Source organism: Pinus tabuliformis, chromosome 7, assembly GCF_031772625.1.
Source record: "Pinus tabuliformis cultivar Carrire ecotype Pingquan chromosome 7, CPIR1, whole genome shotgun sequence".
Lineage (NCBI taxonomy): Eukaryota > Viridiplantae > Streptophyta > Pinopsida > Pinales > Pinaceae > Pinus > Pinus tabuliformis.
The window spans coordinates 141,940,673-141,959,854 of NC_142293.1; the positions used below are offsets into that span (position 1 = coordinate 141,940,673).

Below are 19,182 nucleotides of genomic sequence, written 5' to 3' on the forward strand. Positions count from 1 at the left end.
GTTCGGCGCAGGGGCTCGCCCTCTCCCCCGACTTGGCGGCGCCTCCCGCCCCGCGGGGAGCCAGCGGAAGAACGGACGAGCGAAAATGAAAAGAAGAGAGAGAAGGAAAAGGCGTAAGTTCCGCGACCACCGACGACGCTGCGTGGAGCTCGCGCGGCCTTTCCGTGAACCCTCCACGGTTCTTCCGGAATTCGAATTCCTACAAAAGCACATACGATCTACACCTCTTACCCACTCTCCTCGTGCCATATTCGCAGCGGTGATGCGAACGGTGACTCCTAGATTCATCGCCCACTGCCGCAATACGTCGCCTCCGTTGCACTGTGATCCCGCCCGTGACTTCCGACCAGGGAAAAGAACCTGTTCTCGAATTTCCCTCGGCGCAGTCTTAAAGCGAGTCGCCGTTTCCCTCGGCTACGCTCCCCCCGCCCCCTTAATGCTCCAGCGATCTCTTCGTTCGCGGGATTCCATTATAAAATCACTATATAAGTAGCCCCACGTCGCAAAACGCCGCACAAAAAAGAGGGGGGAGGGTGCAACACTAGGACTTCCCGGGAGGTCACCCATCCCAGTACTACTCTAGCCCAAGCGCGCTTAACTGCGGAGTTCTGATGGGATCCGGTGCATTAACGCTGGTATGATCGCACCCGCAAAGATCTCGCCCCCTCCCCCTCTTCAAGGGACACCGCCGAGCCACGGGCCCCATCCACGGCCCTCGATCCGAAACGGTTCGGCGCAGGGGCTCGCCCTCTCCCCCGACTTGGCGGCGCCTCCCGCCCCGCGGGGAGCCAGCGGAAGAACGGACGAGCGAAAATGAAAAGAAGAGAGAGAAGGAAAAGGCGTAAGTTCCGCGACCACCGACGACGCTGCGTGGAGCTCGCGCGGCCTTTCCGTGAACCCTCCACGGTTCTTCCGGAATTCGAATTCCTACAAAAGCACATACGATCTACACCTCTTACCCACTCTCCTCGTGCCATATTCGCAGCGGTGATGCGAACGGTGACTCCTAGATTCATCGCCCACTGCCGCAATACGTCGCCTCCGTTGCACTGTGATCCCGCCCGTGACTTCCGACCAGGGAAAAGAACCTGTTCTCGAATTTCCCTCGGCGCAGTCTTAAAGCGAGTCGCCGTTTCCCTCGGCTACGCTCCCCCCGCCCCCTTAATGCTCCAGCGATCTCTTCGTTCGCGGGATTCCATTATAAAATCACTATATAAGTAGCCCCACGTCGCAAAACGCCGCACAAAAAAGAGGGGGGAGGGTGCAACACTAGGACTTCCCGGGAGGTCACCCATCCCAGTACTACTCTAGCCCAAGCGCGCTTAACTGCGGAGTTCTGATGGGATCCGGTGCATTAACGCTGGTATGATCGCACCCGCAAAGATCTCGCCCCCTCCCCCTCTTCAAGGGACACCGCCGAGCCACGGGCCCCATCCACGGCCCTCGATCCGAAACGGTTCGGCGCAGGGGCTCGCCCTCTCCCCCGACTTGGCGGCGCCTCCCGCCCCGCGGGGAGCCAGCGGAAGAACGGACGAGCGAAAATGAAAAGAAGAGAGAGAAGGAAAAGGCGTAAGTTCCGCGACCACCGACGACGCTGCGTGGAGCTCGCGCGGCCTTTCCGTGAACCCTCCACGGTTCTTCCGGAATTCGAATTCCTACAAAAGCACATACGATCTACACCTCTTACCCACTCTCCTCGTGCCATATTCGCAGCGGTGATGCGAACGGTGACTCCTAGATTCATCGCCCACTGCCGCAATACGTCGCCTCCGTTGCACTGTGATCCCGCCCGTGACTTCCGACCAGGGAAAAGAACCTGTTCTCGAATTTCCCTCGGCGCAGTCTTAAAGCGAGTCGCCGTTTCCCTCGGCTACGCTCCCCCCGCCCCCTTAATGCTCCAGCGATCTCTTCGTTCGCGGGATTCCATTATAAAATCACTATATAAGTAGCCCCACGTCGCAAAACGCCGCACAAAAAAGAGGGGGGAGGGTGCAACACTAGGACTTCCCGGGAGGTCACCCATCCCAGTACTACTCTAGCCCAAGCGCGCTTAACTGCGGAGTTCTGATGGGATCCGGTGCATTAACGCTGGTATGATCGCACCCGCAAAGATCTCGCCCCCTCCCCCTCTTCAAGGGACACCGCCGAGCCACGGGCCCCATCCACGGCCCTCGATCCGAAACGGTTCGGCGCAGGGGCTCGCCCTCTCCCCCGACTTGGCGGCGCCTCCCGCCCCGCGGGGAGCCAGCGGAAGAACGGACGAGCGAAAATGAAAAGAAGAGAGAGAAGGAAAAGGCGTAAGTTCCGCGACCACCGACGACGCTGCGTGGAGCTCGCGCGGCCTTTCCGTGAACCCTCCACGGTTCTTCCGGAATTCGAATTCCTACAAAAGCACATACGATCTACACCTCTTACCCACTCTCCTCGTGCCATATTCGCAGCGGTGATGCGAACGGTGACTCCTAGATTCATCGCCCACTGCCGCAATACGTCGCCTCCGTTGCACTGTGATCCCGCCCGTGACTTCCGACCAGGGAAAAGAACCTGTTCTCGAATTTCCCTCGGCGCAGTCTTAAAGCGAGTCGCCGTTTCCCTCGGCTACGCTCCCCCCGCCCCCTTAATGCTCCAGCGATCTCTTCGTTCGCGGGATTCCATTATAAAATCACTATATAAGTAGCCCCACGTCGCAAAACGCCGCACAAAAAAGAGGGGGGAGGGTGCAACACTAGGACTTCCCGGGAGGTCACCCATCCCAGTACTACTCTAGCCCAAGCGCGCTTAACTGCGGAGTTCTGATGGGATCCGGTGCATTAACGCTGGTATGATCGCACCCGCAAAGATCTCGCCCCCTCCCCCTCTTCAAGGGACACCGCCGAGCCACGGGCCCCATCCACGGCCCTCGATCCGAAACGGTTCGGCGCAGGGGCTCGCCCTCTCCCCCGACTTGGCGGCGCCTCCCGCCCCGCGGGGAGCCAGCGGAAGAACGGACGAGCGAAAATGAAAAGAAGAGAGAGAAGGAAAAGGCGTAAGTTCCGCGACCACCGACGACGCTGCGTGGAGCTCGCGCGGCCTTTCCGTGAACCCTCCACGGTTCTTCCGGAATTCGAATTCCTACAAAAGCACATACGATCTACACCTCTTACCCACTCTCCTCGTGCCATATTCGCAGCGGTGATGCGAACGGTGACTCCTAGATTCATCGCCCACTGCCGCAATACGTCGCCTCCGTTGCACTGTGATCCCGCCCGTGACTTCCGACCAGGGAAAAGAACCTGTTCTCGAATTTCCCTCGGCGCAGTCTTAAAGCGAGTCGCCGTTTCCCTCGGCTACGCTCCCCCCGCCCCCTTAATGCTCCAGCGATCTCTTCGTTCGCGGGATTCCATTATAAAATCACTATATAAGTAGCCCCACGTCGCAAAACGCCGCACAAAAAAGAGGGGGGAGGGTGCAACACTAGGACTTCCCGGGAGGTCACCCATCCCAGTACTACTCTAGCCCAAGCGCGCTTAACTGCGGAGTTCTGATGGGATCCGGTGCATTAACGCTGGTATGATCGCACCCGCAAAGATCTCGCCCCCTCCCCCTCTTCAAGGGACACCGCCGAGCCACGGGCCCCATCCACGGCCCTCGATCCGAAACGGTTCGGCGCAGGGGCTCGCCCTCTCCCCCGACTTGGCGGCGCCTCCCGCCCCGCGGGGAGCCAGCGGAAGAACGGACGAGCGAAAATGAAAAGAAGAGAGAGAAGGAAAAGGCGTAAGTTCCGCGACCACCGACGACGCTGCGTGGAGCTCGCGCGGCCTTTCCGTGAACCCTCCACGGTTCTTCCGGAATTCGAATTCCTACAAAAGCACATACGATCTACACCTCTTACCCACTCTCCTCGTGCCATATTCGCAGCGGTGATGCGAACGGTGACTCCTAGATTCATCGCCCACTGCCGCAATACGTCGCCTCCGTTGCACTGTGATCCCGCCCGTGACTTCCGACCAGGGAAAAGAACCTGTTCTCGAATTTCCCTCGGCGCAGTCTTAAAGCGAGTCGCCGTTTCCCTCGGCTACGCTCCCCCCGCCCCCTTAATGCTCCAGCGATCTCTTCGTTCGCGGGATTCCATTATAAAATCACTATATAAGTAGCCCCACGTCGCAAAACGCCGCACAAAAAAGAGGGGGGAGGGTGCAACACTAGGACTTCCCGGGAGGTCACCCATCCCAGTACTACTCTAGCCCAAGCGCGCTTAACTGCGGAGTTCTGATGGGATCCGGTGCATTAACGCTGGTATGATCGCACCCGCAAAGATCTCGCCCCCTCCCCCTCTTCAAGGGACACCGCCGAGCCACGGGCCCCATCCACGGCCCTCGATCCGAAACGGTTCGGCGCAGGGGCTCGCCCTCTCCCCCGACTTGGCGGCGCCTCCCGCCCCGCGGGGAGCCAGCGGAAGAACGGACGAGCGAAAATGAAAAGAAGAGAGAGAAGGAAAAGGCGTAAGTTCCGCGACCACCGACGACGCTGCGTGGAGCTCGCGCGGCCTTTCCGTGAACCCTCCACGGTTCTTCCGGAATTCGAATTCCTACAAAAGCACATACGATCTACACCTCTTACCCACTCTCCTCGTGCCATATTCGCAGCGGTGATGCGAACGGTGACTCCTAGATTCATCGCCCACTGCCGCAATACGTCGCCTCCGTTGCACTGTGATCCCGCCCGTGACTTCCGACCAGGGAAAAGAACCTGTTCTCGAATTTCCCTCGGCGCAGTCTTAAAGCGAGTCGCCGTTTCCCTCGGCTACGCTCCCCCCGCCCCCTTAATGCTCCAGCGATCTCTTCGTTCGCGGGATTCCATTATAAAATCACTATATAAGTAGCCCCACGTCGCAAAACGCCGCACAAAAAAGAGGGGGGAGGGTGCAACACTAGGACTTCCCGGGAGGTCACCCATCCCAGTACTACTCTAGCCCAAGCGCGCTTAACTGCGGAGTTCTGATGGGATCCGGTGCATTAACGCTGGTATGATCGCACCCGCAAAGATCTCGCCCCCTCCCCCTCTTCAAGGGACACCGCCGAGCCACGGGCCCCATCCACGGCCCTCGATCCGAAACGGTTCGGCGCAGGGGCTCGCCCTCTCCCCCGACTTGGCGGCGCCTCCCGCCCCGCGGGGAGCCAGCGGAAGAACGGACGAGCGAAAATGAAAAGAAGAGAGAGAAGGAAAAGGCGTAAGTTCCGCGACCACCGACGACGCTGCGTGGAGCTCGCGCGGCCTTTCCGTGAACCCTCCACGGTTCTTCCGGAATTCGAATTCCTACAAAAGCACATACGATCTACACCTCTTACCCACTCTCCTCGTGCCATATTCGCAGCGGTGATGCGAACGGTGACTCCTAGATTCATCGCCCACTGCCGCAATACGTCGCCTCCGTTGCACTGTGATCCCGCCCGTGACTTCCGACCAGGGAAAAGAACCTGTTCTCGAATTTCCCTCGGCGCAGTCTTAAAGCGAGTCGCCGTTTCCCTCGGCTACGCTCCCCCCGCCCCCTTAATGCTCCAGCGATCTCTTCGTTCGCGGGATTCCATTATAAAATCACTATATAAGTAGCCCCACGTCGCAAAACGCCGCACAAAAAAGAGGGGGGAGGGTGCAACACTAGGACTTCCCGGGAGGTCACCCATCCCAGTACTACTCTAGCCCAAGCGCGCTTAACTGCGGAGTTCTGATGGGATCCGGTGCATTAACGCTGGTATGATCGCACCCGCAAAGATCTCGCCCCCTCCCCCTCTTCAAGGGACACCGCCGAGCCACGGGCCCCATCCACGGCCCTCGATCCGAAACGGTTCGGCGCAGGGGCTCGCCCTCTCCCCCGACTTGGCGGCGCCTCCCGCCCCGCGGGGAGCCAGCGGAAGAACGGACGAGCGAAAATGAAAAGAAGAGAGAGAAGGAAAAGGCGTAAGTTCCGCGACCACCGACGACGCTGCGTGGAGCTCGCGCGGCCTTTCCGTGAACCCTCCACGGTTCTTCCGGAATTCGAATTCCTACAAAAGCACATACGATCTACACCTCTTACCCACTCTCCTCGTGCCATATTCGCAGCGGTGATGCGAACGGTGACTCCTAGATTCATCGCCCACTGCCGCAATACGTCGCCTCCGTTGCACTGTGATCCCGCCCGTGACTTCCGACCAGGGAAAAGAACCTGTTCTCGAATTTCCCTCGGCGCAGTCTTAAAGCGAGTCGCCGTTTCCCTCGGCTACGCTCCCCCCGCCCCCTTAATGCTCCAGCGATCTCTTCGTTCGCGGGATTCCATTATAAAATCACTATATAAGTAGCCCCACGTCGCAAAACGCCGCACAAAAAAGAGGGGGGAGGGTGCAACACTAGGACTTCCCGGGAGGTCACCCATCCCAGTACTACTCTAGCCCAAGCGCGCTTAACTGCGGAGTTCTGATGGGATCCGGTGCATTAACGCTGGTATGATCGCACCCGCAAAGATCTCGCCCCCTCCCCCTCTTCAAGGGACACCGCCGAGCCACGGGCCCCATCCACGGCCCTCGATCCGAAACGGTTCGGCGCAGGGGCTCGCCCTCTCCCCCGACTTGGCGGCGCCTCCCGCCCCGCGGGGAGCCAGCGGAAGAACGGACGAGCGAAAATGAAAAGAAGAGAGAGAAGGAAAAGGCGTAAGTTCCGCGACCACCGACGACGCTGCGTGGAGCTCGCGCGGCCTTTCCGTGAACCCTCCACGGTTCTTCCGGAATTCGAATTCCTACAAAAGCACATACGATCTACACCTCTTACCCACTCTCCTCGTGCCATATTCGCAGCGGTGATGCGAACGGTGACTCCTAGATTCATCGCCCACTGCCGCAATACGTCGCCTCCGTTGCACTGTGATCCCGCCCGTGACTTCCGACCAGGGAAAAGAACCTGTTCTCGAATTTCCCTCGGCGCAGTCTTAAAGCGAGTCGCCGTTTCCCTCGGCTACGCTCCCCCCGCCCCCTTAATGCTCCAGCGATCTCTTCGTTCGCGGGATTCCATTATAAAATCACTATATAAGTAGCCCCACGTCGCAAAACGCCGCACAAAAAAGAGGGGGGAGGGTGCAACACTAGGACTTCCCGGGAGGTCACCCATCCCAGTACTACTCTAGCCCAAGCGCGCTTAACTGCGGAGTTCTGATGGGATCCGGTGCATTAACGCTGGTATGATCGCACCCGCAAAGATCTCGCCCCCTCCCCCTCTTCAAGGGACACCGCCGAGCCACGGGCCCCATCCACGGCCCTCGATCCGAAACGGTTCGGCGCAGGGGCTCGCCCTCTCCCCCGACTTGGCGGCGCCTCCCGCCCCGCGGGGAGCCAGCGGAAGAACGGACGAGCGAAAATGAAAAGAAGAGAGAGAAGGAAAAGGCGTAAGTTCCGCGACCACCGACGACGCTGCGTGGAGCTCGCGCGGCCTTTCCGTGAACCCTCCACGGTTCTTCCGGAATTCGAATTCCTACAAAAGCACATACGATCTACACCTCTTACCCACTCTCCTCGTGCCATATTCGCAGCGGTGATGCGAACGGTGACTCCTAGATTCATCGCCCACTGCCGCAATACGTCGCCTCCGTTGCACTGTGATCCCGCCCGTGACTTCCGACCAGGGAAAAGAACCTGTTCTCGAATTTCCCTCGGCGCAGTCTTAAAGCGAGTCGCCGTTTCCCTCGGCTACGCTCCCCCCGCCCCCTTAATGCTCCAGCGATCTCTTCGTTCGCGGGATTCCATTATAAAATCACTATATAAGTAGCCCCACGTCGCAAAACGCCGCACAAAAAAGAGGGGGGAGGGTGCAACACTAGGACTTCCCGGGAGGTCACCCATCCCAGTACTACTCTAGCCCAAGCGCGCTTAACTGCGGAGTTCTGATGGGATCCGGTGCATTAACGCTGGTATGATCGCACCCGCAAAGATCTCGCCCCCTCCCCCTCTTCAAGGGACACCGCCGAGCCACGGGCCCCATCCACGGCCCTCGATCCGAAACGGTTCGGCGCAGGGGCTCGCCCTCTCCCCCGACTTGGCGGCGCCTCCCGCCCCGCGGGGAGCCAGCGGAAGAACGGACGAGCGAAAATGAAAAGAAGAGAGAGAAGGAAAAGGCGTAAGTTCCGCGACCACCGACGACGCTGCGTGGAGCTCGCGCGGCCTTTCCGTGAACCCTCCACGGTTCTTCCGGAATTCGAATTCCTACAAAAGCACATACGATCTACACCTCTTACCCACTCTCCTCGTGCCATATTCGCAGCGGTGATGCGAACGGTGACTCCTAGATTCATCGCCCACTGCCGCAATACGTCGCCTCCGTTGCACTGTGATCCCGCCCGTGACTTCCGACCAGGGAAAAGAACCTGTTCTCGAATTTCCCTCGGCGCAGTCTTAAAGCGAGTCGCCGTTTCCCTCGGCTACGCTCCCCCCGCCCCCTTAATGCTCCAGCGATCTCTTCGTTCGCGGGATTCCATTATAAAATCACTATATAAGTAGCCCCACGTCGCAAAACGCCGCACAAAAAAGAGGGGGGAGGGTGCAACACTAGGACTTCCCGGGAGGTCACCCATCCCAGTACTACTCTAGCCCAAGCGCGCTTAACTGCGGAGTTCTGATGGGATCCGGTGCATTAACGCTGGTATGATCGCACCCGCAAAGATCTCGCCCCCTCCCCCTCTTCAAGGGACACCGCCGAGCCACGGGCCCCATCCACGGCCCTCGATCCGAAACGGTTCGGCGCAGGGGCTCGCCCTCTCCCCCGACTTGGCGGCGCCTCCCGCCCCGCGGGGAGCCAGCGGAAGAACGGACGAGCGAAAATGAAAAGAAGAGAGAGAAGGAAAAGGCGTAAGTTCCGCGACCACCGACGACGCTGCGTGGAGCTCGCGCGGCCTTTCCGTGAACCCTCCACGGTTCTTCCGGAATTCGAATTCCTACAAAAGCACATACGATCTACACCTCTTACCCACTCTCCTCGTGCCATATTCGCAGCGGTGATGCGAACGGTGACTCCTAGATTCATCGCCCACTGCCGCAATACGTCGCCTCCGTTGCACTGTGATCCCGCCCGTGACTTCCGACCAGGGAAAAGAACCTGTTCTCGAATTTCCCTCGGCGCAGTCTTAAAGCGAGTCGCCGTTTCCCTCGGCTACGCTCCCCCCGCCCCCTTAATGCTCCAGCGATCTCTTCGTTCGCGGGATTCCATTATAAAATCACTATATAAGTAGCCCCACGTCGCAAAACGCCGCACAAAAAAGAGGGGGGAGGGTGCAACACTAGGACTTCCCGGGAGGTCACCCATCCCAGTACTACTCTAGCCCAAGCGCGCTTAACTGCGGAGTTCTGATGGGATCCGGTGCATTAACGCTGGTATGATCGCACCCGCAAAGATCTCGCCCCCTCCCCCTCTTCAAGGGACACCGCCGAGCCACGGGCCCCATCCACGGCCCTCGATCCGAAACGGTTCGGCGCAGGGGCTCGCCCTCTCCCCCGACTTGGCGGCGCCTCCCGCCCCGCGGGGAGCCAGCGGAAGAACGGACGAGCGAAAATGAAAAGAAGAGAGAGAAGGAAAAGGCGTAAGTTCCGCGACCACCGACGACGCTGCGTGGAGCTCGCGCGGCCTTTCCGTGAACCCTCCACGGTTCTTCCGGAATTCGAATTCCTACAAAAGCACATACGATCTACACCTCTTACCCACTCTCCTCGTGCCATATTCGCAGCGGTGATGCGAACGGTGACTCCTAGATTCATCGCCCACTGCCGCAATACGTCGCCTCCGTTGCACTGTGATCCCGCCCGTGACTTCCGACCAGGGAAAAGAACCTGTTCTCGAATTTCCCTCGGCGCAGTCTTAAAGCGAGTCGCCGTTTCCCTCGGCTACGCTCCCCCCGCCCCCTTAATGCTCCAGCGATCTCTTCGTTCGCGGGATTCCATTATAAAATCACTATATAAGTAGCCCCACGTCGCAAAACGCCGCACAAAAAAGAGGGGGGAGGGTGCAACACTAGGACTTCCCGGGAGGTCACCCATCCCAGTACTACTCTAGCCCAAGCGCGCTTAACTGCGGAGTTCTGATGGGATCCGGTGCATTAACGCTGGTATGATCGCACCCGCAAAGATCTCGCCCCCTCCCCCTCTTCAAGGGACACCGCCGAGCCACGGGCCCCATCCACGGCCCTCGATCCGAAACGGTTCGGCGCAGGGGCTCGCCCTCTCCCCCGACTTGGCGGCGCCTCCCGCCCCGCGGGGAGCCAGCGGAAGAACGGACGAGCGAAAATGAAAAGAAGAGAGAGAAGGAAAAGGCGTAAGTTCCGCGACCACCGACGACGCTGCGTGGAGCTCGCGCGGCCTTTCCGTGAACCCTCCACGGTTCTTCCGGAATTCGAATTCCTACAAAAGCACATACGATCTACACCTCTTACCCACTCTCCTCGTGCCATATTCGCAGCGGTGATGCGAACGGTGACTCCTAGATTCATCGCCCACTGCCGCAATACGTCGCCTCCGTTGCACTGTGATCCCGCCCGTGACTTCCGACCAGGGAAAAGAACCTGTTCTCGAATTTCCCTCGGCGCAGTCTTAAAGCGAGTCGCCGTTTCCCTCGGCTACGCTCCCCCCGCCCCCTTAATGCTCCAGCGATCTCTTCGTTCGCGGGATTCCATTATAAAATCACTATATAAGTAGCCCCACGTCGCAAAACGCCGCACAAAAAAGAGGGGGGAGGGTGCAACACTAGGACTTCCCGGGAGGTCACCCATCCCAGTACTACTCTAGCCCAAGCGCGCTTAACTGCGGAGTTCTGATGGGATCCGGTGCATTAACGCTGGTATGATCGCACCCGCAAAGATCTCGCCCCCTCCCCCTCTTCAAGGGACACCGCCGAGCCACGGGCCCCATCCACGGCCCTCGATCCGAAACGGTTCGGCGCAGGGGCTCGCCCTCTCCCCCGACTTGGCGGCGCCTCCCGCCCCGCGGGGAGCCAGCGGAAGAACGGACGAGCGAAAATGAAAAGAAGAGAGAGAAGGAAAAGGCGTAAGTTCCGCGACCACCGACGACGCTGCGTGGAGCTCGCGCGGCCTTTCCGTGAACCCTCCACGGTTCTTCCGGAATTCGAATTCCTACAAAAGCACATACGATCTACACCTCTTACCCACTCTCCTCGTGCCATATTCGCAGCGGTGATGCGAACGGTGACTCCTAGATTCATCGCCCACTGCCGCAATACGTCGCCTCCGTTGCACTGTGATCCCGCCCGTGACTTCCGACCAGGGAAAAGAACCTGTTCTCGAATTTCCCTCGGCGCAGTCTTAAAGCGAGTCGCCGTTTCCCTCGGCTACGCTCCCCCCGCCCCCTTAATGCTCCAGCGATCTCTTCGTTCGCGGGATTCCATTATAAAATCACTATATAAGTAGCCCCACGTCGCAAAACGCCGCACAAAAAAGAGGGGGGAGGGTGCAACACTAGGACTTCCCGGGAGGTCACCCATCCCAGTACTACTCTAGCCCAAGCGCGCTTAACTGCGGAGTTCTGATGGGATCCGGTGCATTAACGCTGGTATGATCGCACCCGCAAAGATCTCGCCCCCTCCCCCTCTTCAAGGGACACCGCCGAGCCACGGGCCCCATCCACGGCCCTCGATCCGAAACGGTTCGGCGCAGGGGCTCGCCCTCTCCCCCGACTTGGCGGCGCCTCCCGCCCCGCGGGGAGCCAGCGGAAGAACGGACGAGCGAAAATGAAAAGAAGAGAGAGAAGGAAAAGGCGTAAGTTCCGCGACCACCGACGACGCTGCGTGGAGCTCGCGCGGCCTTTCCGTGAACCCTCCACGGTTCTTCCGGAATTCGAATTCCTACAAAAGCACATACGATCTACACCTCTTACCCACTCTCCTCGTGCCATATTCGCAGCGGTGATGCGAACGGTGACTCCTAGATTCATCGCCCACTGCCGCAATACGTCGCCTCCGTTGCACTGTGATCCCGCCCGTGACTTCCGACCAGGGAAAAGAACCTGTTCTCGAATTTCCCTCGGCGCAGTCTTAAAGCGAGTCGCCGTTTCCCTCGGCTACGCTCCCCCCGCCCCCTTAATGCTCCAGCGATCTCTTCGTTCGCGGGATTCCATTATAAAATCACTATATAAGTAGCCCCACGTCGCAAAACGCCGCACAAAAAAGAGGGGGGAGGGTGCAACACTAGGACTTCCCGGGAGGTCACCCATCCCAGTACTACTCTAGCCCAAGCGCGCTTAACTGCGGAGTTCTGATGGGATCCGGTGCATTAACGCTGGTATGATCGCACCCGCAAAGATCTCGCCCCCTCCCCCTCTTCAAGGGACACCGCCGAGCCACGGGCCCCATCCACGGCCCTCGATCCGAAACGGTTCGGCGCAGGGGCTCGCCCTCTCCCCCGACTTGGCGGCGCCTCCCGCCCCGCGGGGAGCCAGCGGAAGAACGGACGAGCGAAAATGAAAAGAAGAGAGAGAAGGAAAAGGCGTAAGTTCCGCGACCACCGACGACGCTGCGTGGAGCTCGCGCGGCCTTTCCGTGAACCCTCCACGGTTCTTCCGGAATTCGAATTCCTACAAAAGCACATACGATCTACACCTCTTACCCACTCTCCTCGTGCCATATTCGCAGCGGTGATGCGAACGGTGACTCCTAGATTCATCGCCCACTGCCGCAATACGTCGCCTCCGTTGCACTGTGATCCCGCCCGTGACTTCCGACCAGGGAAAAGAACCTGTTCTCGAATTTCCCTCGGCGCAGTCTTAAAGCGAGTCGCCGTTTCCCTCGGCTACGCTCCCCCCGCCCCCTTAATGCTCCAGCGATCTCTTCGTTCGCGGGATTCCATTATAAAATCACTATATAAGTAGCCCCACGTCGCAAAACGCCGCACAAAAAAGAGGGGGGAGGGTGCAACACTAGGACTTCCCGGGAGGTCACCCATCCCAGTACTACTCTAGCCCAAGCGCGCTTAACTGCGGAGTTCTGATGGGATCCGGTGCATTAACGCTGGTATGATCGCACCCGCAAAGATCTCGCCCCCTCCCCCTCTTCAAGGGACACCGCCGAGCCACGGGCCCCATCCACGGCCCTCGATCCGAAACGGTTCGGCGCAGGGGCTCGCCCTCTCCCCCGACTTGGCGGCGCCTCCCGCCCCGCGGGGAGCCAGCGGAAGAACGGACGAGCGAAAATGAAAAGAAGAGAGAGAAGGAAAAGGCGTAAGTTCCGCGACCACCGACGACGCTGCGTGGAGCTCGCGCGGCCTTTCCGTGAACCCTCCACGGTTCTTCCGGAATTCGAATTCCTACAAAAGCACATACGATCTACACCTCTTACCCACTCTCCTCGTGCCATATTCGCAGCGGTGATGCGAACGGTGACTCCTAGATTCATCGCCCACTGCCGCAATACGTCGCCTCCGTTGCACTGTGATCCCGCCCGTGACTTCCGACCAGGGAAAAGAACCTGTTCTCGAATTTCCCTCGGCGCAGTCTTAAAGCGAGTCGCCGTTTCCCTCGGCTACGCTCCCCCCGCCCCCTTAATGCTCCAGCGATCTCTTCGTTCGCGGGATTCCATTATAAAATCACTATATAAGTAGCCCCACGTCGCAAAACGCCGCACAAAAAAGAGGGGGGAGGGTGCAACACTAGGACTTCCCGGGAGGTCACCCATCCCAGTACTACTCTAGCCCAAGCGCGCTTAACTGCGGAGTTCTGATGGGATCCGGTGCATTAACGCTGGTATGATCGCACCCGCAAAGATCTCGCCCCCTCCCCCTCTTCAAGGGACACCGCCGAGCCACGGGCCCCATCCACGGCCCTCGATCCGAAACGGTTCGGCGCAGGGGCTCGCCCTCTCCCCCGACTTGGCGGCGCCTCCCGCCCCGCGGGGAGCCAGCGGAAGAACGGACGAGCGAAAATGAAAAGAAGAGAGAGAAGGAAAAGGCGTAAGTTCCGCGACCACCGACGACGCTGCGTGGAGCTCGCGCGGCCTTTCCGTGAACCCTCCACGGTTCTTCCGGAATTCGAATTCCTACAAAAGCACATACGATCTACACCTCTTACCCACTCTCCTCGTGCCATATTCGCAGCGGTGATGCGAACGGTGACTCCTAGATTCATCGCCCACTGCCGCAATACGTCGCCTCCGTTGCACTGTGATCCCGCCCGTGACTTCCGACCAGGGAAAAGAACCTGTTCTCGAATTTCCCTCGGCGCAGTCTTAAAGCGAGTCGCCGTTTCCCTCGGCTACGCTCCCCCCGCCCCCTTAATGCTCCAGCGATCTCTTCGTTCGCGGGATTCCATTATAAAATCACTATATAAGTAGCCCCACGTCGCAAAACGCCGCACAAAAAAGAGGGGGGAGGGTGCAACACTAGGACTTCCCGGGAGGTCACCCATCCCAGTACTACTCTAGCCCAAGCGCGCTTAACTGCGGAGTTCTGATGGGATCCGGTGCATTAACGCTGGTATGATCGCACCCGCAAAGATCTCGCCCCCTCCCCCTCTTCAAGGGACACCGCCGAGCCACGGGCCCCATCCACGGCCCTCGATCCGAAACGGTTCGGCGCAGGGGCTCGCCCTCTCCCCCGACTTGGCGGCGCCTCCCGCCCCGCGGGGAGCCAGCGGAAGAACGGACGAGCGAAAATGAAAAGAAGAGAGAGAAGGAAAAGGCGTAAGTTCCGCGACCACCGACGACGCTGCGTGGAGCTCGCGCGGCCTTTCCGTGAACCCTCCACGGTTCTTCCGGAATTCGAATTCCTACAAAAGCACATACGATCTACACCTCTTACCCACTCTCCTCGTGCCATATTCGCAGCGGTGATGCGAACGGTGACTCCTAGATTCATCGCCCACTGCCGCAATACGTCGCCTCCGTTGCACTGTGATCCCGCCCGTGACTTCCGACCAGGGAAAAGAACCTGTTCTCGAATTTCCCTCGGCGCAGTCTTAAAGCGAGTCGCCGTTTCCCTCGGCTACGCTCCCCCCGCCCCCTTAATGCTCCAGCGATCTCTTCGTTCGCGGGATTCCATTATAAAATCACTATATAAGTAGCCCCACGTCGCAAAACGCCGCACAAAAAAGAGGGGGGAGGGTGCAACACTAGGACTTCCCGGGAGGTCACCCATCCCAGTACTACTCTAGCCCAAGCGCGCTTAACTGCGGAGTTCTGATGGGATCCGGTGCATTAACGCTGGTATGATCGCACCCGCAAAGATCTCGCCCCCTCCCCCTCTTCAAGGGACACCGCCGAGCCACGGGCCCCATCCACGGCCCTCGATCCGAAACGGTTCGGCGCAGGGGCTCGCCCTCTCCCCCGACTTGGCGGCGCCTCCCGCCCCGCGGGGAGCCAGCGGAAGAACGGACGAGCGAAAATGAAAAGAAGAGAGAGAAGGAAAAGGCGTAAGTTCCGCGACCACCGACGACGCTGCGTGGAGCTCGCGCGGCCTTTCCGTGAACCCTCCACGGTTCTTCCGGAATTCGAATTCCTACAAAAGCACATACGATCTACACCTCTTACCCACTCTCCTCGTGCCATATTCGCAGCGGTGATGCGAACGGTGACTCCTAGATTCATCGCCCACTGCCGCAATACGTCGCCTCCGTTGCACTGTGATCCCGCCCGTGACTTCCGACCAGGGAAAAGAACCTGTTCTCGAATTTCCCTCGGCGCAGTCTTAAAGCGAGTCGCCGTTTCCCTCGGCTACGCTCCCCCCGCCCCCTTAATGCTCCAGCGATCTCTTCGTTCGCGGGATTCCATTATAAAATCACTATATAAGTAGCCCCACGTCGCAAAACGCCGCACAAAAAAGAGGGGGGAGGGTGCAACACTAGGACTTCCCGGGAGGTCACCCATCCCAGTACTACTCTAGCCCAAGCGCGCTTAACTGCGGAGTTCTGATGGGATCCGGTGCATTAACGCTGGTATGATCGCACCCGCAAAGATCTCGCCCCCTCCCCCTCTTCAAGGGACACCGCCGAGTTTGAAAAACAAATTATTTTGAATTCATAGAAAGGGCTCGAATCTACATTGTGGGTGGCGAATTTGTTGGCTGGTTCAATGATCTACCACAAAAATAAAAGTTTGAGCTACTTGAAGCTCTAAGATATCTCTGTCATAATCAAACTCCAACCACTATCATGTATTTAGGTCGTCATTTTATTCATATCAAAGTTAGTTTTCTAGGCACTACGTTATATAACTATCCTTTCAATTAAAAACTTACTGTATAATAATTTATTTGAAATAATTGATTCCCTCTTTTACTTGTTGAAAAAAAGTAATTCCCTCTTTTACATGTGATATTCCAAGCAATAAATTGTGATTGATTTCATATTAACAATGATTTTTTCCATAATTTCATTTGCATTTATCTCCCACGTCATTTCTTCACCTCTCATTTTTAAGTGAGGCTAGACGTAAATGAGTCATTAGTGACACATCGCTAAAGGATCATAAACTAAGATGAAACCCCACTGCAATATTTATATTTTTCATTCAATATTCACTTAACACTTCTCTCATCTCCATTGATTACAACCTTTCCACATGATACATTAACACCTTCACCTTCAACTATATGGCCCCAAATGGTACAAATATTTTTTTAAATGGTACAACTTTTTTTTAAGAGACCTAGATGCCTATGAATTGACTTGACACACTCCATAGAATATTCCATTGAAGAAATTTTCCATAGATATATCTATGGAAAATCTCATATAATGATCTACACACATGTAGGGAACATTTTAAAGATGGAAATATAACTTAATGTATGGAAACTTTGGGCAATGTTTATTAATATGCAAATGGTAAAATGTTTGGGGAATTTTTTTATAAAATATTCAAAATCTTAATGACTTTATATAATATCTATTTAGTGACGCTAAAGGTAAAATAATTTTATCTATAAAATTTGGGGAACCATTTTTAGAAAAAAATGGAAATTGACTTTTTTGTTGGGAAAAAACATGGAAAATTAGCCCAATTTTTTTTTTTTTTTTACAGGAACGATTAGACTGATATATTACTTCTTGGCTGAAATTCCTCGATTCAGATTACAAAAAGGAAGGAAGCGCTCAGATTTCACCTCATCCAGGAACCATATAACTATCCTCCTAATGATTTTGCAAATTTTGCATTCTGTACTTCTTGCAGATTTCTCTATCTTTCCTAATTTATAGATGCAAACAAACTGCTTTAGTAGTAGACAATAAAACATTCTTATCGGACAGCTAGGGGATGGGATCCCAACCTTCTTCTCCGTCTCTTATATAATTTCCGAGAGGGAGGAGAACCGCTTTATTGGCTTCGACATCTGCTTCTTTGTTGTTATCCCTCTTTATGTGAAGAAATTCCAAATTCTGGAAGGAATATGTCAGGGAGTTAATTCTGCTCAGCAATCTAGATAGTCTTAAATCTGAGGGAGAGGAGTTGTCCACAATGGCCTTTATAATAGTCTGAGAATCCCCAAAAACAACTGCATCTTTGATTCCCAAGGTCTTGAGCACCTTGAGTCCCTGGAGGAGAGCTAGTGCTTCAGCTTGAATGCTGGTGTTAATGCCCACTCCCCAAGCATATCTAGCTTTCGTTCTGCCCTCTGCACTTTTGATAACACCACCAGCTCCAGATTTGCCAGGATTGCCTTTAGCTGCACCGTCAAAAAAGAGAGCTTTCCTCGCCTTTTTGGTGCAGAATTCAGCAAATTCTGTGTCTTTAAGGCGGATTTGCCAAGGCTTTAAGGGGGGAGAGGGGGCCTTTACTTTATCTGAAAATTGGAGATCCAGGGAGGCTCCCCAAACTATTTCTTGTTCAGTGAGATCCGTCATGTTAATCTGGTCTCCCATGCAATCTTTGAGGTGGCTTTTAATTTTTACCCAGGTTATCTTAGAAGCGCTCTTCTTATCCTTAAAAATCCTTTGGTTTCTTTCCAACCAGATATGCCAGCAGATTAATTTGGGCAGGGCGAGCCATGCATCTTTGATTTGGGGGTTCTGAACAGTGCCACCAGGGTACATTCGCTTCCAATTAGAGAACAGTTCTGAGCAGTGATTGAGAGGGCCGAAATTCATGCTCCATGGGCCTAAAGCCTCCTTCCACAAATCTGCAGCAAATTTACAGGACAGCATCATGTGGGAGGCATTTTCCTCTTGTTCCTCACACAGCGAGCAGCGAGATGGCCCTAAATATCCTCTTTTCCTGAGCCTATCTTCTGTCAAAATTCTGTGATGACATAATAGCCAACAGAAGGAGTCAATTTTGGGCAGCGTTGTTGATGACCAGATCCCCTGCCAGGGCCTCGGATCGGGCGGTGCATTAGGATAGCGGGAGAGTTGGATATATCCCTGCGAAACAGTGTATTTACCAGGGATCGGGCCCCAACCTCGGCTGTCTGCTTTCCTTCTGTTCATAGGGGCTTTGCCTTTCAGGTGGGAGAGAAAAACAGCGTATTCATTGGCAAGATTCGGTGGCACCTCTAAGTGTTTCCATCGCTGCCATTCATCGTTTTCCCAGTGGGATAAATCCCACAGTGTTTTGATACCTACAGTGTCCATCCAATCTTTCAGAGAGGCTAAGGATCGGTTTTCAGCAAGCGGCTCACTGCCCATGATGCTGTCGTCCCAAATTTGAATGCGCTGACCATTACCTGGGATCCAGTGCGCATGTTGCTTGATAAGGGTTGAGGATTTTTCGCACAGTTTATGTATCATCGAACCTGCAATTGTCTTTGGATTGTTCAGGCAGCGTGTTCTCTGCCCACCATAATATTTCTTCCACAGTGCAAGCTGTGCCCAACCCGGTTTTGGAGCGATGATCCTCCATACCAATTTTGCACCCATGGCTATATTTTGATTGCTGAGATTTTTAAAATTTAAACCGCCTTCCATTCTGGGTAGAGAGATCATGTTCCAACTTATTAAGGGGATTCTCTTCTCGTTGGCTTTGCCACCTTTCCATAAAAAGAAAATTATGTAAGCCTCCATCCTCCTCATTATGCCCATGGGAGCCATCATCATTGTTGCCTGAAAGATGGGTAGACTGTTCAAAACTAATTTTATTAGCACTATCTTACCTGCTAGATTGAGCCAATTATATCCCCAGGACTGAATTTTGGCTTTGAATTTTTCCAACAGAGGCAGCCCTTTTTGGAAAGACAGGGAGCCCTAGGTACTTGAATGA

General features: G+C 56.0%; 22 non-coding genes across 22 annotated transcripts; all 22 read right to left on the bottom strand.

Moving 5' to 3' along the window:
• Positions 1-530: 530 nt before the first annotated feature.
• LOC149246222 (5S ribosomal RNA) lies at positions 531-649 on the bottom strand. Its single transcript, XR_016267359.1, has one exon. It is a non-coding gene; the product is annotated as a 5S ribosomal RNA (ribosomal RNA).
• Positions 650-1,258: 609 nt separating this feature from the next.
• On the bottom strand, positions 1,259-1,377 carry LOC149246223 (5S ribosomal RNA). Its single transcript, XR_016267361.1, has one exon. It is a non-coding gene; the product is annotated as a 5S ribosomal RNA (ribosomal RNA).
• A 609-nt stretch (positions 1,378-1,986) lies between these two features.
• On the bottom strand, positions 1,987-2,105 carry LOC149246224 (5S ribosomal RNA). Its single transcript, XR_016267362.1, has one exon. It is a non-coding gene; the product is annotated as a 5S ribosomal RNA (ribosomal RNA).
• A 609-nt stretch (positions 2,106-2,714) lies between these two features.
• On the bottom strand, positions 2,715-2,833 carry LOC149246225 (5S ribosomal RNA). The gene has a single exon (XR_016267363.1). It is a non-coding gene; the product is annotated as a 5S ribosomal RNA (ribosomal RNA).
• A 609-nt stretch (positions 2,834-3,442) lies between these two features.
• LOC149246226 (5S ribosomal RNA) lies at positions 3,443-3,561 on the bottom strand. Its single transcript, XR_016267364.1, has one exon. It is a non-coding gene; the product is annotated as a 5S ribosomal RNA (ribosomal RNA).
• Positions 3,562-4,170: 609 nt separating this feature from the next.
• Positions 4,171-4,289, bottom strand: LOC149246227 (5S ribosomal RNA). Its single transcript, XR_016267365.1, has one exon. It is a non-coding gene; the product is annotated as a 5S ribosomal RNA (ribosomal RNA).
• A 609-nt stretch (positions 4,290-4,898) lies between these two features.
• On the bottom strand, positions 4,899-5,017 carry LOC149246228 (5S ribosomal RNA). The gene has a single exon (XR_016267367.1). It is a non-coding gene; the product is annotated as a 5S ribosomal RNA (ribosomal RNA).
• Positions 5,018-5,626: 609 nt separating this feature from the next.
• LOC149246229 (5S ribosomal RNA) lies at positions 5,627-5,745 on the bottom strand. The gene has a single exon (XR_016267368.1). It is a non-coding gene; the product is annotated as a 5S ribosomal RNA (ribosomal RNA).
• Positions 5,746-6,354: 609 nt separating this feature from the next.
• On the bottom strand, positions 6,355-6,473 carry LOC149246230 (5S ribosomal RNA). The gene has a single exon (XR_016267369.1). It is a non-coding gene; the product is annotated as a 5S ribosomal RNA (ribosomal RNA).
• A 609-nt stretch (positions 6,474-7,082) lies between these two features.
• LOC149246231 (5S ribosomal RNA) lies at positions 7,083-7,201 on the bottom strand. The gene has a single exon (XR_016267370.1). It is a non-coding gene; the product is annotated as a 5S ribosomal RNA (ribosomal RNA).
• Positions 7,202-7,810: 609 nt separating this feature from the next.
• LOC149246232 (5S ribosomal RNA) lies at positions 7,811-7,929 on the bottom strand. Its single transcript, XR_016267371.1, has one exon. It is a non-coding gene; the product is annotated as a 5S ribosomal RNA (ribosomal RNA).
• Positions 7,930-8,538: 609 nt separating this feature from the next.
• LOC149246233 (5S ribosomal RNA) lies at positions 8,539-8,657 on the bottom strand. Its single transcript, XR_016267372.1, has one exon. It is a non-coding gene; the product is annotated as a 5S ribosomal RNA (ribosomal RNA).
• A 609-nt stretch (positions 8,658-9,266) lies between these two features.
• On the bottom strand, positions 9,267-9,385 carry LOC149246234 (5S ribosomal RNA). Its single transcript, XR_016267373.1, has one exon. It is a non-coding gene; the product is annotated as a 5S ribosomal RNA (ribosomal RNA).
• Positions 9,386-9,994: 609 nt separating this feature from the next.
• On the bottom strand, positions 9,995-10,113 carry LOC149246235 (5S ribosomal RNA). Its single transcript, XR_016267374.1, has one exon. It is a non-coding gene; the product is annotated as a 5S ribosomal RNA (ribosomal RNA).
• Positions 10,114-10,722: 609 nt separating this feature from the next.
• On the bottom strand, positions 10,723-10,841 carry LOC149246236 (5S ribosomal RNA). Its single transcript, XR_016267375.1, has one exon. It is a non-coding gene; the product is annotated as a 5S ribosomal RNA (ribosomal RNA).
• A 609-nt stretch (positions 10,842-11,450) lies between these two features.
• LOC149246237 (5S ribosomal RNA) lies at positions 11,451-11,569 on the bottom strand. The gene has a single exon (XR_016267376.1). It is a non-coding gene; the product is annotated as a 5S ribosomal RNA (ribosomal RNA).
• Positions 11,570-12,178: 609 nt separating this feature from the next.
• Positions 12,179-12,297, bottom strand: LOC149246238 (5S ribosomal RNA). The gene has a single exon (XR_016267378.1). It is a non-coding gene; the product is annotated as a 5S ribosomal RNA (ribosomal RNA).
• Positions 12,298-12,906: 609 nt separating this feature from the next.
• LOC149246239 (5S ribosomal RNA) lies at positions 12,907-13,025 on the bottom strand. The gene has a single exon (XR_016267379.1). It is a non-coding gene; the product is annotated as a 5S ribosomal RNA (ribosomal RNA).
• Positions 13,026-13,634: 609 nt separating this feature from the next.
• On the bottom strand, positions 13,635-13,753 carry LOC149246240 (5S ribosomal RNA). The gene has a single exon (XR_016267380.1). It is a non-coding gene; the product is annotated as a 5S ribosomal RNA (ribosomal RNA).
• Positions 13,754-14,362: 609 nt separating this feature from the next.
• Positions 14,363-14,481, bottom strand: LOC149246241 (5S ribosomal RNA). The gene has a single exon (XR_016267381.1). It is a non-coding gene; the product is annotated as a 5S ribosomal RNA (ribosomal RNA).
• Positions 14,482-15,090: 609 nt separating this feature from the next.
• LOC149246242 (5S ribosomal RNA) lies at positions 15,091-15,209 on the bottom strand. Its single transcript, XR_016267382.1, has one exon. It is a non-coding gene; the product is annotated as a 5S ribosomal RNA (ribosomal RNA).
• A 609-nt stretch (positions 15,210-15,818) lies between these two features.
• LOC149246243 (5S ribosomal RNA) lies at positions 15,819-15,937 on the bottom strand. The gene has a single exon (XR_016267383.1). It is a non-coding gene; the product is annotated as a 5S ribosomal RNA (ribosomal RNA).
• Between the last annotated feature and the right edge of the window lie 3,245 nt (positions 15,938-19,182).